Genomic DNA, 17,683 nt, shown 5'->3' on the forward strand with positions numbered 1-17,683 from the left:
GATGGCCTCTATCAATTTAAGAAATGTCCCTTCTATACCAATTTTCTTAAGTGTTCTAATCTTGAAAGGATGCTGGATATTATCAAAAGTTTATTCTGCATCAATTGAATCATGTGGTCTTTGTTTTTTATTTTGTTTATATGATGAATTATATTTATAGTTTTACATATATTGAATCAGCCTTGAGACACTTGGTTAAAATCCACTTGGGCATGTTTATAATTTGTTTGATGTGTTTCTGGATTCTGTTTGCTTGGATCTTGTTGAATATTTTTGCATCAATATTCATTAGTGACATTGGTCTATAATTTTCTTTTCTTGTTGGGTCTTTTCATGTTTCGGGGATCAAGATGATGTTTGCTTCATAGAATGTTTTGGGTAGTATTCCTTCCTTTTTAAATTTTGGAAAAGGTTAAGTAATATAGGTACTAGTTCCTCTTTAAAATTTGGTAGAATTCTGCTATGAAGCCATCTGGTCCTGGGTTTTTATTTTTAGAAAGATTTTGTATAGTTGACACTATTTCAGAACTTGATATTGGCTTGTTCAACACTCCACTTCATTCTGGCTAAGTCTAGGAAGGTGGTGTGCTTCCAACTATTGCTCTATTTCCTTTGAATTTTCATATTTCTGAGAATAGAGTTTCTTGTATATTCATTGAGGATTTTTTGAATTTCTGAGGAGTCTGTTGTAATATCATCTTTGCCATGTCTGATTGATGAAATTAGAGATTTTACTCTTTTTTTTTCTGGTGAGGTTAGCCAAAGGTTTATCTATTTTATTGACCTTTTAAAAAAACTAACTTTTTGATTTATTGATGTGTTGTATAATCCTTTTGTTTTCAATTTCATTTAATTCTGCTCTAATTTTGGTTATTTCTATTCTTCTGGTGAGTTTGGTATTGGAATGTTCTTCCTTTTCCAGTTGCTTGAGATGTCCCATTAAGTTGGTAACTTCTTCTTTTTCCATTCTCTTGAGGAAGGCTTGCAGTGCTACAAATTTCCCTGTGACGACTGCCTTTGTGGTATCTCAGAGGTTCTGGTAATTTGTGCCTTCATTATCATTTTATTCCAAAAATTTGGTAATTTCCTTCTTAATCTCATCTATGACACAACTGTCATTCAGAATAAGGTTATTTAGTTTCCATATTTTTGTATGAGTATGCAGGTTCCCGTTGTTACTGAGTTCAACTTTTATTCCATGATTTTCCAAGAAGATTCAAGGAATAATTTTTATTCTTTTAAATTTGTTGAGGTTAGACTTGTGACCTAAGATGTGATCAATGTTGGAGGATGTTCCATGGGCTGATGAGATGAATGTGTATTCAATTTTGTTAAGATGAAATGTTTTGTAGATGTCTGTTAAATCCAATTTTTGAACGGTTAAGTTTAAGTCTAAAATTTCTTTGCTGAGTTTCTTATTGAAGGATCTGTCCAACACTGCCAAAGGAGTGTTAAAATCACCGACTATTATGGCACTGGAGGAAATCAAGTTGCTCATATCTGTTAGAGTCTCTCTTATAAATTGAGGCGTATTTTGTTTGGGTGCATTAATGTTAATATTTGAAATCTCATCATGTTGAGTTTACCCTTAACAAATATGAAGTGACTATCCTTATCTTTCCTTACTTTTGTTGGTTTAAAGCCTATTGTATCTGTGAATAAAATTGCAACACCCACTTTTTTCTGATTTCCATTTGTCTGAAATATAGATGACCATCCCTTCACCCTGAATCTATATTTATTTTTAAGGTAAGATGAGATTCTTGTATGCATCAGATAGCTGGCCTGAGATTTTATATCCAGTCAGCCAACCTGTGCCTCTTTAGAGGACAATTTAAGCCATTCACTTTAATTGAGAATATTGATAAACCTGGTAGAATTTCAGGTATCGAGTTTTTCAAAAGTCCAGTGGACATTTTTAATCCCTTCACCACTGTGGAAGTTGGATTTTGATCAAAAGTTTCTAAGTGAGTTTACTTTTGTGGTGGAGGATTGCACTGGTCATTATGGAACATAGATCTGAGAATAGCCTGGAGAGCTGGTTTAGTTATGGCAAATTTCTTCAACATGTGATTGTCATTGAAGTATTTAATTTCTCCATCATAAATGAAACTCAGATGAGCTAGATACAGGATCCTGGTTTGAAAATTATTTTGTTTTGGGAAATTAAAAGTCAATTATGACCCTCTTCTAGCTTGAAAGGTTTCAGCAGAGAGGTCTGCAGTTATTCTAATATTCTTCCCCTTGTAGGTTATGGTTTTCTTATGTCTGGCTGCTTACAGAATTATCTCCTTCATACTAGCTTTGATGAAGTTTATTATAATGTGTCTGGGAGTTGCCTTATTTGGGTTGAGTTGTGCTAGGGTTCTGAAACTGTCTGCTATCTGAATTTTAGAATCTCTTGGCATGTCTGGGAATTTCTTGATTCTTTCATGGAGTAGAGCATCTTGGCCTTTTGAAGCAACATTGTCACCTTCAGGAATTCCTATAAGGTGAATATTAGTTTTCTTCAAATTATCCCAAAGCTCTCTGAATGATCTGTTTTTGCTCTCCACTTCTCTTCCTCTGTAAGCATTTGGGAGGAGTGTTTAAAAGCTTTGTCTTTAATATCAGAAATCCTTTCTTCTTCCTGCTTCATTCTGTTACTGAGGGATTCTACTGTATTACTCAGATCTTTGAGGGCTGCAAGTTCTTACCTCAATGTGTCGAAATCTTTGATGATTTTGTCTTTCTGTTTGTTGAATTCTTAAGACATCTTTTGAATTACTCCTTGAAATTCTAATTCTATCTTTACCTCCATTTTGTTGATCTTATTTACTGTCCAAATTATGAACTCGATTTCTGACATCTCAGCCATTTGTTTATGAATGGGATCTTCTGGTGTGTCCACCATGTCATTCCTTGGGGGAGCTGATCTACTCTGAATATTGATGCTGCAGGAGTTTTTCCACTGATTCTGCCCCATGATTATTTTACACTGTTTGGCTAGATGAGAAGATAAGGTGAAGTTGGGTTGGGGGCTCCTGGAGTGGTGATTAACCAGCCCTTTGCCACAGAGCTGTGACTGGTGTCTGTATCTTTTCCCTTAGAGCTTTGTAAAGGACCCATACAGTGCTACAGCCTGAAGCACTGAGGACCTGCTTGGTGTGGTGGGGCTAAATGGCTCTGTCTTGTTTTCAACTGGTCTCTGTCCAATCCTAGTGAATCAGTAACTCTGGGTTGAAGTTTCAGCTGTGGAGAAATGCCAGCAACTAAGTCATCCCGCCCCCCAATGGCAACAACTGGAAAAGGAAAATCAAACCTTCCCACAACCAAACACCCAGGATACCACTTTGGATAGTCCTCAGGTGATTGGCCCAGGTCAAGAGTTCCAAATCAATTGTCCCAGTAAGCACACAGTGTCAAGTGGGAGAGTTCAAAAGATCTCCAGCAACTAGATAGCAGTGGTCTGTTGTCAGCTCGATTTTGACTCACTCTGGGTTCTCCATGGAGTCAGAAGGACCCACCCAGCAAATGAATTAGTCCAGGAAGGTTGTTGGCTCCTTCCCCACCTCACGCCTCTGTCACACCCAGTCACTAGTAACCCTGTACAGTTGTGACCCAATTCCCTCTAATGAGCAGATGCTCGAGGGCAGGGATCCTCAAACTTTTTAAACAGGGAGCCAGTTCACTGTCCCTCAGAACGTTGGAGGACTGGACTATAGTTAAAAAAAAAAAAAAACTATGAATAAATTCCTATGCACACTGCACACATCTTATTTTGAAGTAAAAAAACAAAATGGGAATAAATACAATCACACCGCCTCATGTGGCCCATGGGCTGCAGTTTGAGGACTCCTGCTCTAGCTCTTGGGGTTTGCACCTGCCTGAGTCACAGGGATCTATGTCTCCTTGGCCAGACCACCACACTCTGCCACCAGCCAGCAGGGGGAGCTGAAGCCTGACAACGTCGGGTGCTTAATGGAAGATGAGGTGATTAACTCAGTTTTAGCTCTGCCCCAGATTGATGTTGCTGCCACTTATATTCTCACAGAATTTGCATTTCTATCCCGGCTATGTTCCCCTGTGGACCAGGCGCTATTTGAGTTCACAGAAACTGTGACTTAGCCCCGCCTTCTGCTGCTGCTGTTGCACCAATTCTCACGGAGCCAGCATCTCTGTCTCTGATACACTCTGTGTTGGGGCAGGCATGGTTAGAGCTCACACTCAGCTCTCAGTTCCTGCCTCTTTTTGGGCTGCTACTTGCACACAACTCTCAGTTTCTGCTTCTCCCTGGGCCAGTGCTGTTGCCCTGACAGCTTTTTTCTCAGCTATGTTCCCCTGGGTTCCAGGTGCTTCTTAGGCTCACTAAAGCAGCACTTCTGACTCAGCCCCACCCTGGGAGTATGCCATCTCCACTACAGGGTATTCTAGTCTCCCTCCCAGCCATGCCTCACCCAGGCAGGTACTGCCTCAGGCATACCCTTTGCTCACTAGGACTGAATTTTTGTCCCAGATCTGTTCTGGCAATGGCTGCCACCAGAGTAGAGGCCTGGCTTTCTTTGGTTGCCAAGAGAGGTGGGAAGTATCTCTCCAAAATATCCCTGGGGTGTGGGCCTTATTGTTCCCGCCACTGCTGCTGGGCACCACTTCTTCCTCTACAGTGTGGCTTCCTTGGTCCACAGTCCTCTCTCCACACCTGTGCTACAGAATCAGCACAGACCTGCAACAGCCCATGCTTTGTTCACACCTCTCGAGAAAATGCCCAAGAATCTGGACTGCATCAGGGACAGGCTTCTAAACCTTGGGGTGAGAGTGGAGGGGAGTGCTAGGATTTCAAAATTGCAGGTGGAGAATATATACAGTTTTATGCCTGATGGGAGAGTACCATGGCACACTAGTGGTCCTCTCTGTGGAAGGAGTTCCACTTTTTAGAGGGTCTCTCCCATGGGATAAAATAAGAGGAGATCTGAACTCTGCTTGCTTATTTGTATAAAGTATATTGCAAGCCGTTCTCACATGGGAGAGGACTCCTGTCTGCTTGGCAATGGATTTTGTACCTATTGTTTGTTTCCTTGGGGTTACAGCTCACCTTGGCAGGGTTGATGTGTTCTTCAACATTCTCTCTTGGCTCAGTTCCAAACCATCAGCTTACTTGCTAAACTTCCATCCTTTAACTCTCCTTCTGGACAGGCGCCTTTGTGGAAAGCTGGCTCTAATTGGCCATCTTGCCTCCTACCCTCTTCCTTAGTCCAGTTTTTCTTTCTCATCGCATTACTTGTTTGTTCACTGGAGTAGCATTTTTAGTTACCTTCAAGAATATTTCATTTGCATTCAAGATTTGGGTAACTAACCCAATAGGCCTAGCTTACAGGGGGTCTTGGCTTTCACATACCTTTCTAAGCTTAATCATTTCTAGCTTTTGATTTAAAGCTCTTCCTTTCATTTGGCCACTTAGAGGCCATTGCAGGGCTATTAATTGGTCAAGTTCAATGTTGTTATGTCTCAGATAATGGAGAGGGCCAATGAGAAGGAAAGATATGGATAACTGTTCAGTTGGTGGAGCAGTAAGGACACACTTGTCTATTGAATTCACCATTTCATATGGGCACAGTTGATGGCATCGTAACAATTACAACAGTAACATCAAAGATCTCTGATCACAAATCATTGTAGAGACATTACACAGATATAGAGACATGAAGGAGCACGTGCTTTTGGAAAATTGGCACAAATATACTTGATCAATGCAGAGCTTTCCCACAAATCTTCATTTTATAAAAAGTGAAATATCTGAAAAGTGCCATTAAAAGGAATAAATACATGTAAATGTGTGCATGTGTGTGTGTGTGTACATTGTACTTCATAGAGAAGTGGCTCTCAAACTGTGGGTCATGACCCCTTTGAGGGTCGAACAACCCTTTCACAGGAGTCACCTAACCATATTCTGCATATTGGATATTTACATTATGATTCAAAATAGTAGCAAAATTACAGTTATGAAGTAGCAACAAAAATAATTTTATGGTTGGGGGTCACTACAACATGAGGAACTGTATTAAAGGGTCACAGCATTAGGAAGGTTGAGAATCGCTGTCTTAGAGTATTCTAAAGATCACCTAGGTTTGGAAAAATAATAAATTAAAATAGAATATAAGTAGGAATTGCCAGGACTTTTCAATCTGCATCGAAGTGGACAATATTGTCCATTAGAGGCTAATTTCATTTACACTGAACATATCCATGTATGTAATTTCATTAAGCTAAAACCTAATAATTTGCCCATATTGGCTACTGCCTCACTGAAACAGTGAATCTTTCTGCAGCAATGCACAGGATTCTAAGGAATAAGAGAGCATTTGATTCCCTGTTCTTGTTCCAAGCAGGACAATTTTTTAAACTCCCCAGACCCATGACTCTTCCTTTAGGCCCTATAGTTCTATGATGATTATGTCTCTCTTTTGCAGCTGGAATTTCTGGGAGAATAGCTGTGATCTGAAAAATGAGTCAATAGGAGTCAGCCGCAGTGACTTCATCTCCCCACACAGCTGTGGGTAACTAAGATGCCTGCCCTGTTGTTTCTGTCTTTTCTCCACCTCACTTCATCATTTTCACTTCCCCCTACTTTCCTCCAGATCTATCCTTTTGAAATCCTTCCGGTAAAGTAAGCCTGCCTCCGTTCTTAATCTTATTCCTCTTTGCTAGCCTTCCAAGGCTTGTGTATTTGAAATCAGTGGGTCCTGGCATTTTGGCTCCATGTAGAGGTCATCTAAAAGGTTTCAGGCACTGGCTAGGGCATGGATGACCCAAACACCTATTGGATACAAATCTGTTTACTTCCAGTGTGCAGTCACACAACAGTGTTTTCTCTTCCTCTCTTTCTCTTTATTTTTCTGTGTATGTAATAAATGGGGGAGTATCCAGTAGGAAAATTAATCAAATCTCTGGAGAGCTAACACCTCAGCCACCTCAGCTGTGTACTTCCCAGCCCTAGGACATCCATTCACATAGATGCCAACGGGAACAGAGTCCCCAGCCTTGTGGGATGTGGTAACCATGCATGGAGGGGGTTGTAGCAGATTTTAATTACATGCAAGCATGTTTACAAAATTCAGATCTTTTGCATTTTGACTTTATTTCCTATTCATAGCTTTCAAAAGAATCAAATGGAAAACTACCTACTACCATTTGCTTTTCCAAAGTACTTAAAGTGATAGGTTCTTATTCCTCCCTGAAATGCTGTTAACAATAGAACGTACAGACTAAAACAGCCTTGAAGATCAGCTGACATGTTCTCCTTATGTTATAGAGGCACCGTTGTAAATCACAATGAATACCATTTTTTTTAAGTTACAAAATCGCAATGCTGTATTTATCTGGCAGGGTAGATACAATGATCGCAAAGGTGATTTTCCTAAGTTGAGGCTTATGCATTACAGTCCAGTTCTGCTGACTCTTGCAATTTTCCCAAATGTGAAAAACTCAACTTGATAATTTGTGGTAAAGGGGGAATGCATTTATACTCCTCCCTGTTTTTTTTTTTTAAAAAAGGATACCTAGTACCAATGTGCTCATTTTTCATTGTGGTATTGTCACTATATTAAATGTGGGTTTATAGACCATTTTGAAGCCTTGAAATTAAAGCTATAATGCAGAGTAAAACCATTTCTCATTGAAATAAGAAATAACATAAATGTGATCGAGTTCCCATAACTGTAATGGCAGTTTAATATGGAAGGTCTGTCCTTAAGGTATTTTACTATGGACTAACACTGAACCTAGATTCTCTACAATTTCTTTTAAGCGTTAAAAAGCTGACCCTAATTTTGACTAGCTACTTCATTAATATTCATTTGTATATAATTGCCTTAATTTCAGTGATAATGACTTCAGCTACCAACTGTTTGATTGATGGGTCCTGCATCTTCTCTGGGAAGAAGCTAAGATATAAAAATCACACCATTCATGCATGCCTGGTATTTTTAGCTGCCTTTAATTACTAACCAGCGAAATAAGCATGCAAACCACGCTGTGATTGATAGGATCTCTTGGTTGAAGTGATTTTTTTTTTTTTCCCTCAGAATTTGGAAGATGCGCGAATCAATTGAGTACTAAAAATAACCTCTGAGAGCTGAATCTTCCAGAATCAGGATGCTCTTGAATAAAAGCATCTAACAAGAAGGAGGGGTTAACCTGCAGTCTTTAAGACATTCTGACTGGAGAAAGAACAGAAAGTTCTCACTGAATGCAGTGGTATGAAAAAAATAAACCTGTAGCATACAAATATTTATCTGCTGAAGACTTGCTGAATAGCATCATTCCAGAAACAAAAGGAAACATCTCTTCCAGTCAACAGAAGAAGCAAAATAAATAAATAAAAGAACAAAACAGAAAGCACAAACTGTGCAGTGGAGCCCTATGATCTAGGGCTGAGAAGAACCCATTTTAGCTCAGAACCATCATCTGCCCTGATGGATGTTAGCGTTTCCCATGTCACAATCCAGTGCTGGTAAGGAAAATTTGGAGGCAGGCGGCTAACACAGAGATGTTTGGAAGTATTGTCTTGTATAAACAAAATTATTTTCAAACTGAGCACACTATAATAATAATAAAATAAAATGCAACAACAGCCAAAATTAAAAAAAGAAACAATAAAAAAAACATTGCATGATAAATCTGGAGCAGGCTGCTCTAACCAAGAATCCACTTAGTTAGCAAGTGTGTCTGCACAATTTCTTTGTTAATAATAAGCGGCATTATCCTGAAGAAACATGATGATTGAAATTATACCACCCTCTAAAAATGTTTTTACTGCATTGAATTTCTAGCCCCAGATAGCCTGAGAAGTTGGCTCTTGGTGCCTGCTGTATACCTTTATGTTCTCTGTCTACTGTCTGACTTTTGTTTATCACTGGGAGAGCCCTTGCTGTCTCCCCTTTTTATTGGCTGAAATCCTAGACTCCAGTGTCATATACAAGTGCAAAATCTCCAAAATAACCCCTGCAGAATAATGGTTTTTCCTCCAGCCATTCAAGAGCTCTGTTCACCTGGGGCTTGTGCAAGAGTTAGAAGGAAAGCCAATGATTTAATTCAAACTCTGACTATTCTTTCTCCTTCAACAATATCTGGACTTTTAAAGAAAATATAATATCTATGAATCTGCAGTCGATGAGTTTGGGAGATAGGAAAGGCAAGGGAAATATAAAAGTTTGAGATAATTTTTTTTCTTAAGTACATCCCCTAAGTGACCCAGTTAGGAAATGTAAGAAATAGAAACAGTAGGTAGAAGGTAGCTGTACTTGAGTACAAGGCTGTGGGCATGTTAGCATTTGGGGGGACCTCCTTAAAGTGTGGTAGGCAAACACAATAACTAGGTAATTAAGATACCCAGGCTTTCCCATTCTGACTGTCCACTCGTCCCTGCTTCTATAGATTTGAGAGTTACATGGTTGTCTCTCTCCTCCTTGCCTCACAAAAACTGTGATATTTTACGACAAAAATTTTACAAAATCTACAACTATGTAGATTTGGGGGGGTTATGAGGAAGAAAGTAGGTAACAAAATAAAAGCAAAACAAACAACAATAGTAAAAATGCATCTACAATGATCATTGGTTCCAAAGAGGCTGACCCAGGCAAAGAGGTCCAGGCACCGCTGCTCCCTTTGCACACAGGATAAAGGATTCTCCCAGAGACCTCCTGGCGGTGACTTTATTTGTCAAGACACTTTCTCTGACTCCCTGGTCCTTCAACTTATGTATCTTCCTTCTGCGTACTAAAAATAACTCCACTTTCTCTTTTCTTTTCCTGTAGTATAGACTGGAAAACAATCAAAAACAAAAACAAACCAAAATAACAACTAAACGGTGAGATTTTGCATTTATTGTCTGAAGGCCATGTGGGAAAGGAGGGAAGCTGTGTTATGTTAACCTATGGAGGCATGTGAGTTGCTAATGCACTTGGTTTCTTTTATTTATATTCTTCCTTCTGTTCCAAATAGCCTTACTGGGCTGTGAGCACCTGATGACACTCTCACTCTGTGCCAAGGTGTGATCTTGCTGGAACTGGAGCTGGATTATGGTGATATTTTCAAGTGACAAATAAAAATGAGAAATTAAATCCCACAGTCAGGGTCTATTGTTGACATTAGCTCAGAGCAGGTTAGGTCCAGAATCTTCCAGGCCTGCTCTGTTAAAAGGGACAGAGAGCGCCCACTCGTCTCAGGCTAGGCTTCCTGCCTTGATTCCCTTGTTTACACATGACAGTCACTAGCATCTGCCTCTTTAAGAGGTCAGCAGTAAATCCTGACTCATGACTGCTGAGACTCTCAGAATCAGGGAAGACAGAAAATCTAACACTTCACTGCCCCCAGGGTGATTACTCCATGGAATATAAGAGCGGTAGATGTGAAATGTTAAGAGAAGAAAGTGAGAGATATAGCAGGTGGATAATAAATATTTGTAGGATAAAGGAATGAATGGATTTCAGCTGCAAGACTTCCTAGACATGTTATAATGGGGTTTGTTAACAGAGAAAAGTGAGGAGACTACAGGAGAGAAAATGATAAAATGCTACAGACTTGCATACATCACTCCATGTAATCTCCTGAACAAACCAATGAATGTTCATTTTATTATTTTCATTTAAATTGGAACAATTGAGGCTTAAAGAAGTTTAAGAAAAGGTTATACTGTCACACTGTTAGATAGCAGTGGGGTCAGGGTGTGAATGTGGTTTCACTGCTATGTGGTGTCCACACAGCCCTCCTGGGCTCATTCACAGCCTTCCTTTTACGCCTTTGAAATTCTTTCTCCACATCTTTATGTGTTGAAGTTCTTCCTATTCATTTATCCAGCTGGAGCTGAAATAGCAACTGTTCATGCAACCTTTCCTGATTCTCCAAATCCTACCTAAAATCCCTCTCTTCTAAGTCACCAGGCACGTGTGGCCCACACCTGTCACATGGCACTAACTGGTATCTTGCTTGCATCAGCCATTCAGCCGGAGCCTTATATTCCACAATAGACCGCAACTTCCCTGTGAAACTATTTTCTATTCCCCGTACTAAGTATATTTTGAATTGAACCAAGATAGAGAATTTTTGGTAATTTTCTCATTGCTCAATCCATCATTCGCTTATCAGATTTGTGGTTTTGAGTATTTATATCCCATCCCTCTGACTTAAGCATAGATTATAAAATTATCCTAATTGGTCTAGGTCTATAAATTTATGACTAAGATGGAAATAATCTCTTTAGGAAATGTTCGTAAACCTTATAAATTACCTGTTACTGCTGGTGTCATGTGACAAGAAAGATGGCAATCAGCCAGAGGGAGCCTTTAAACACTGCTTTGAATGAACAAATAGTTGTTGCAAGAGCTTCATGAAAGCATAGATGATATATAGTATAGTAAATATAATGTTATTAGCTCCTATTTAAAATCTATTCTACTTTCATTCACATATCAGTACTTAGTCACAGTATCTGAGTTGAAGGAATACAAATGAGATGGAAGGACTGACTTTGCAGGGGTGAGAGAAGGTCATCTTAATCGAAATGTTTAAGTCTTTTCATCTCCATCTCTCAATCTCAGTTAAGACAATAAATTTCTTTGCTGTTCCCAGGAGATTATTAACATAGGTATATTATTACCTCTTTAGCTCCCTAATACACTAAACGCTAAAGAAGTGCTTCACTCTCTCACACAATATTCTTCCCAAGGGAGAAATGTTCGAGTGAATTATATTCTCCTGTAGGAATGGAATGGAATGTTCTCCTGTAGGAATCTTGGAAGACCATTACTCATCCTCAGTGACAGGCTATTGCTTACAGATATCCTAGGAAACAAGTGTGGGTGACCCATTGAGGAAAATGAATCTCAATGATGTGAAAGATACACCCAGTGTAATGGAGGAAGGGCTGATTCTTTTGGTCAATCAGCTCACATCCATCCAGTCTGATACATTCTGGGACAACTGAAGTCACATATGAGATCCTCTCATGCACACCAGGATAATGGACTATTTCTGGAACCTAAGATATGTTAATCACCTTGTGCTATCTTCTCAAGATTTTGTCATCTCTAAAACTTTGAAATCTTTTCCATGCCCAACAAATCACAATACACTCTTCTAGTAGTTTGTCTTCATAAAGGACCATTCCCCTACTTTCCTCTCATACAAACTTGGTGTTGTTACGAAATAGTCATTTTTACGTTTCTATCATCCTTCGTTTGTCTCTCCTACAATGGTCATCAATTTCCATTTTGAGTGACTGTTATTTGTGTGCCTGACTTAGCTTCTTTTTAGACAGCATGAATAAGATATGTTCTGAGTCAGCTTTAGATCCTTCACAGTTGCTCAAAATATGTTACAAAGAATGAGGAAAATTTTTAGAAAAAATAAAGATGAGAAGAAGAAAGAAAATAAGAGGTAACCAAGTGAAGCCTCTCTAAACATTCTTTTCACTAAGCTTATTAGCCTCGGAAGTAAGATGCAGAAAAAGAAGTCTCCTAAGTCCAATGTCCTGAATACAAATTGCAAAGCTATTTATTAATAACTAGCTGTGTGATTTTGGGACAATTTACTTACCCTCTTTGAAAAAAGGTTTCCTTCATAAAAAAATGGGTGTAATGAATTCTAAATTGTGGGATTATTTAAAGATTACAAGATTCTGGTGCTTCACGAGGCACACAGGAAATATTGCTAGCAGGCAATGATATTAACTATATTGCCTTATCCCCTTCTCAAAAGACCTGCTTCCTTTTAAACTAACTAATTGGCTTCACTTAATCTTTTCTAAAGCACATTCCCTGGTAGAAAAACATTTTTCCAATATTTATCTCTAAGAAATCAGGGTTACCCATATTATACCACAACATATATGATAAATGGAGTAAGCTTCACAATCCTGACCGTGCTTTGAGCGTCACTTTTTAGAACATAATGACCATTACACTCTGACATGGGCTATTTTGTGAAGGGAGGAGCATCAGCCATATTTTCTCTTCAGGCTGACCTAATTCTAAAGAATTAGGATAATCTTTTGGAAAGGGTAGGTTCCCACCTCCAAGTGATTCACTTCTCTTTCTGCTCCCGTCTTGTTTTGCCCCTTAAGCCATGATATGAAAAGAGAAGCCTTTAAGTTTCTTCGAAGGAGGCAAAAAACAAAACAAAACATGCTGTCATTATTAAAACCTATTTGTGGCAAAAAACTAAAATTGTCTTTAATGATAAGGAAAATCATAGTCTCAAATTATGTAAAACCCAGAGGTAGGGTAGGTCCCATGCAGGTTGGGCCATGGATTCAACTCTGAATCTTTGTTACCTGGTTATTTCTCCAAGTACTGGCCTCACTCCTGGGTAGTATTGTGACTACAATAGTTTCAGACATCAGATGTGATTCAAATAATGTTGGGGGCAGGGGAAGCTAGCTTCACACATCTCTTTCTCTGTCTTCCAAGAAACTCTATAAGCTTGCTTTCAATCTCCATAGGCCCACTCCAAGTCCCTGCCTGTGAGGGGAATGGGCTAAGCATGATTAGTGCAGACCCCCAGGCTTGTGCACCTGTCCTCATGCTATATGAAGTAGAGATAGATATCTGAAGCAGAGAGTTTTCTTCAGGACCAAATGTACAAAAGAATATGACACAGCCAACGAAGTGGCTTTAGTGGCTTTCTGAATATCAAAATAACTGTCTTCTATTTTTAAATTGGAAGCGTTTTTCTTTAATAATATAATGGAAAAATTCTATGAGGACGAACATTGTTTTGAGTGCATAAGCAAAACCTGGATTAGATTTGTTTATTTTTTTTCTTTTTCTTTTTTTTTTTTATTAAATCATAGCTGTGTACATTGATATGATCATGGGGCATTATTCACTAGCTTCACAGACCATTTACCAAGTTTCACATATACCCTTGTAAGATGCACTGCTGGTGTAATCCCACCAATCCCCTTCCCTCTACCAACCTCCACCGACTCCCCTCCCTTTTCCCCTTCCCCCTATTCTTAGGTTGTAACTGGGTTATAGCTTACATGGGAAAACCCTAAATTAGTTTCATAGTAGGGCTGAGTACATTGGGTACTTTTTCTTTCATTCTTGAGATACTTTACTAAGAAGAATATGTTCCAGCTCCACCCATGTAAACATGAAAGAGGTAAACTCTCCATCTTTCTTTAAGGCTGCATAATATTCCATGGTGTACATTTACCACAATTTATTAATCCATTCGTGGATTGATGGGCACTTGGGCTTCTTCCATGACTTAGCAATTATGAATTGAGCTGCAATAAACATTCTGGAGCAAATATCTTTGTTATGATGTGATTTTTGCTCTTCTGGCATATGCCCAGTAGAGGGATTACAGAATTGAATGGCAGTTCTATTTTTAGATCTCTAAGTGTTCTCCATATCTTTTTCCAAAAGGAATGTATTAATTCGCATTCCCACCAGCAGTGTAGAAGTGTTCCCTTTTCTCCACATCCACTCCAACATCTCTGGTCTTGGGATTTTGTGATATAGGCTAGTCTCACTGGAGTTAGATGGTATCTCAAAGTAGTTTTGATTTGCATTTCTCTGATGATTAAAGATGATGAGCATTTTTTCATATGTCTGAAGGCGCCGCGCCTGTCTTCTTCAGAGAAGTTTCTCTTCAAATCCCTTGCCCAGCCTGCGATGGGATCCCTTGTTCTATTCTTGCTAATGCATTTGAGTTCTCTGTGGATTCTGGTTATTAAACCTTTGTCGGAGACATAACCTGCAAATATCTTCTCCCATTCTGAGGGCTGTTTGCTTGTTTTACTTACTGTGTTCTTGGCTGTGCAGAAGCTTTTTAGTTTGATCAAGTCCCAGTAGTGTATTTTTGAAGCTGCTTCAATTGCCCGGGGGGTCCTCCTCATAAAATACTCGCCCAGACTGATTTCTTCAAGGGTTTTCCCTGCACTCTCCTCTAGTATTTTTATAGTTTCATGTCTTAAGTTTAAATCTTTTATCCAGTGAGAGTCTATCTTAGTTAATGGTGAAAGGTGTGGGTCCAGTTTCAGTCTTTCACAGGTTGCCAGCCAGTTCACCCAGCACCATTTGTTAAATAGGGAATCTTTTTCCCACTGAATGTTTTTAATTGGCTTGTCAAAGATTAAATAATGGTAAGTAGCTGGATTCATCTCTTGTTTCTCTGTTCTGTTCCAGACATCTACTTCTCTGTTTTTGTGCCAATACCATGCTGTTTTGATCACTATCGATTTGTAGTATAGTCTGAGGTCTGGTAGCATAATTCCTCCTGCTTTGTTTTTGTTTCTGAGTGATGTCTTGGCTATTCGAGGTTTTTTCTGATTGCTTATAAAATGAAGTATTGTTTTTTCAAGATCTTTAAAGTATGACAGTGGAGCTTTAATAGGGATTGCATTGAAATTATATATTGCTTTGGGTAGTATAGACATTTTAACAATGTTGATTCTTCCCAGCCATGAGCATGGTATGTTTTTCAATTTCTTAATATTTTCAGCTATTTCTTTTCTTAGAGTTTCATAGTTCTCTTTATAGAGATCTTTCACGTCCTTTGTTAGATAAATTCCCAAATATTTCATCTTCTTTGGCACTACTGTGAATGGGATAGAGTCCTTAACTGTTTTTTCAACTTGACTGTTGTTGATATATAAAGGCTACCGATTTGTGAATGTTGATTTTGTAACCTGAGACGCTGCTGTATTCCTTGATCACTTCTAACATTTTTGTAGTAGAGTCCCTAGTGTTTTCCAAATATACTATCATATAATCCGCAGAAAGCGAAAGTTTGATCTCTTCTGACCCTATATGGATACCCTTGATTGCCTTTTCTTCCCTAATTGCAGTGGCTAAAACTTCCATTACAATGTTAAAAAGCAATGGAGACAATGGGCAGCCTTGTCTGGTTCCTGATCTGAGTGGAAATGATTCCAATTTAACTCCATTCAATATGATATTGGCTGTGGGTTTGCTGTAGATGGTCTCTATCAGTTTAAGAAATGTCCCTTCTATACCGATTTTCTTAAGTGTTCTGATCATGAAGGGCTGCTGGATATTATCAAAAGCTTTTTCTGCATCAATTGAGAGAATCATATGGTCTTTGTTTTTTAATTTGTTTATGTGCTGGATTACATTTATAGATTTATGTATATTGAACCAGCCTTGAGATCCTGGGATAAAACCGACTTGGTCATGATGTATAATTTGTTTGATGTGTTGTTGGATTCTGTTTGTTAGGATCTTGTTGAATATTTTTGCATCTATATTCATTAGTGATATTGGTCTATAATTTTCTTGTCTTGTTGGGTCTTTTCCTGGTTTGGGGAACAGGGTGATGTTTGCTTCATAGAATGTGTTGGGTAGTCTTCTTTCTTTTTCTACATTTTGGAACAGGTTGAGTAATATAGGTACTAATTCCTCTTTAAAGGTTGGATAGACTTCTGATATGAAACCATTTGGTCCCGGGCTTTTCTTTTTAGGGAGGTTTTGTATGGTTGATGCTATTTCCGAACTTGATATGGGCCTGTTCAACATTTCCATTTGATTCTGGCTAAGTCTTGGAAGGTGATGTGCTTCCAAGTACCGGTCAATTTCCTTCAGATATTCATATTTCCAAGAATAAAGTTTCTTGTAATATTCATTAAGGATTTTTTGGATTTCTGAGGAGTCTGTTGTTATTTCGTCTTTGTTGTTTCTGATTGATAAGATTACAGATTTTACTCTTTTTTCCCTGATTAGGTTGGCCAAAGGTTTATCTATTTTTTTGACCTTTTAGAAAAACCAGCTTTTTGATTTATTGATCTGTTGTATCATTCTTTTGTTTTCAATTTCATTTAAGTCTGCTCTAATTTTCATTATTTCTTTTCTTCTACTGGGTTTGGGGTTGGTTTGGGTTTTCCTTTTCCAGTTGCTTGAGATGTCCCATTAAGTTGTTAACTTCCTCTTTCTGTTCTCTTGAGGAAGGCTTGCAGTGCTACAAATTTCCCTGTTAGAACTGCCTTTGCGGTGTCCCAGAGGTTCTGATAGTTCATGTCTTCATTGTTGTTTTGTTCCAAAAATTTGGCGATTTCTTTCTTAATCTCATCTCTGACCTAGCTATCATTCAGCACATGATTATTTAACTTCCATGTTTTTGTATGAGTATGCATATTCCTGTTGTTACTCAGCTCAAGTTTTATTCCATGGTGGTCAGAGAAGATGCATGGAATAATTTCTATTCCTTTAAATTTACTGAGTTTAGACTTGTGACCTAAAATGTGATCGATTTTGGAGTGAGTTCCATGGGCTGATGAGAAGAATGTGCATTCAGTTTTGTTGGGATGAAATGTTCTGTAGATGTCAGCTAAATCCAAATGTTGGATGGGTAGGTTTAAATCTAAGATTTCTTTGCTCAGCTTCTTGTTGGAGGATCGATCCAACACTGCCAAAGGAGTGTTGAAATCTCCGACTATTATGGAGCTGGAGGAAATCAAGTGGCTCATGTCTGTTAGAGTTTCTCTTATAAATTGAGGTGCATTCTTGTTGGGTGCATAGATATTAATAATTGAGATCTCATCATATTGCGTATTACCCTTAACAAATATGAAGTGACCATTCTTGTCCTTCCTTACTTTTGTTGATTTAAAGCCTATTGTATCTGCAAATAAAATTGCAACACCTGCTTTTTTCTGATTACCATTTGCCTGAAATATGGATGA

Source organism: Nycticebus coucang, chromosome 4, assembly GCF_027406575.1.
Source record: "Nycticebus coucang isolate mNycCou1 chromosome 4, mNycCou1.pri, whole genome shotgun sequence".
In the NCBI taxonomy this organism is placed as follows: domain Eukaryota; kingdom Metazoa; phylum Chordata; class Mammalia; order Primates; family Lorisidae; genus Nycticebus; species Nycticebus coucang.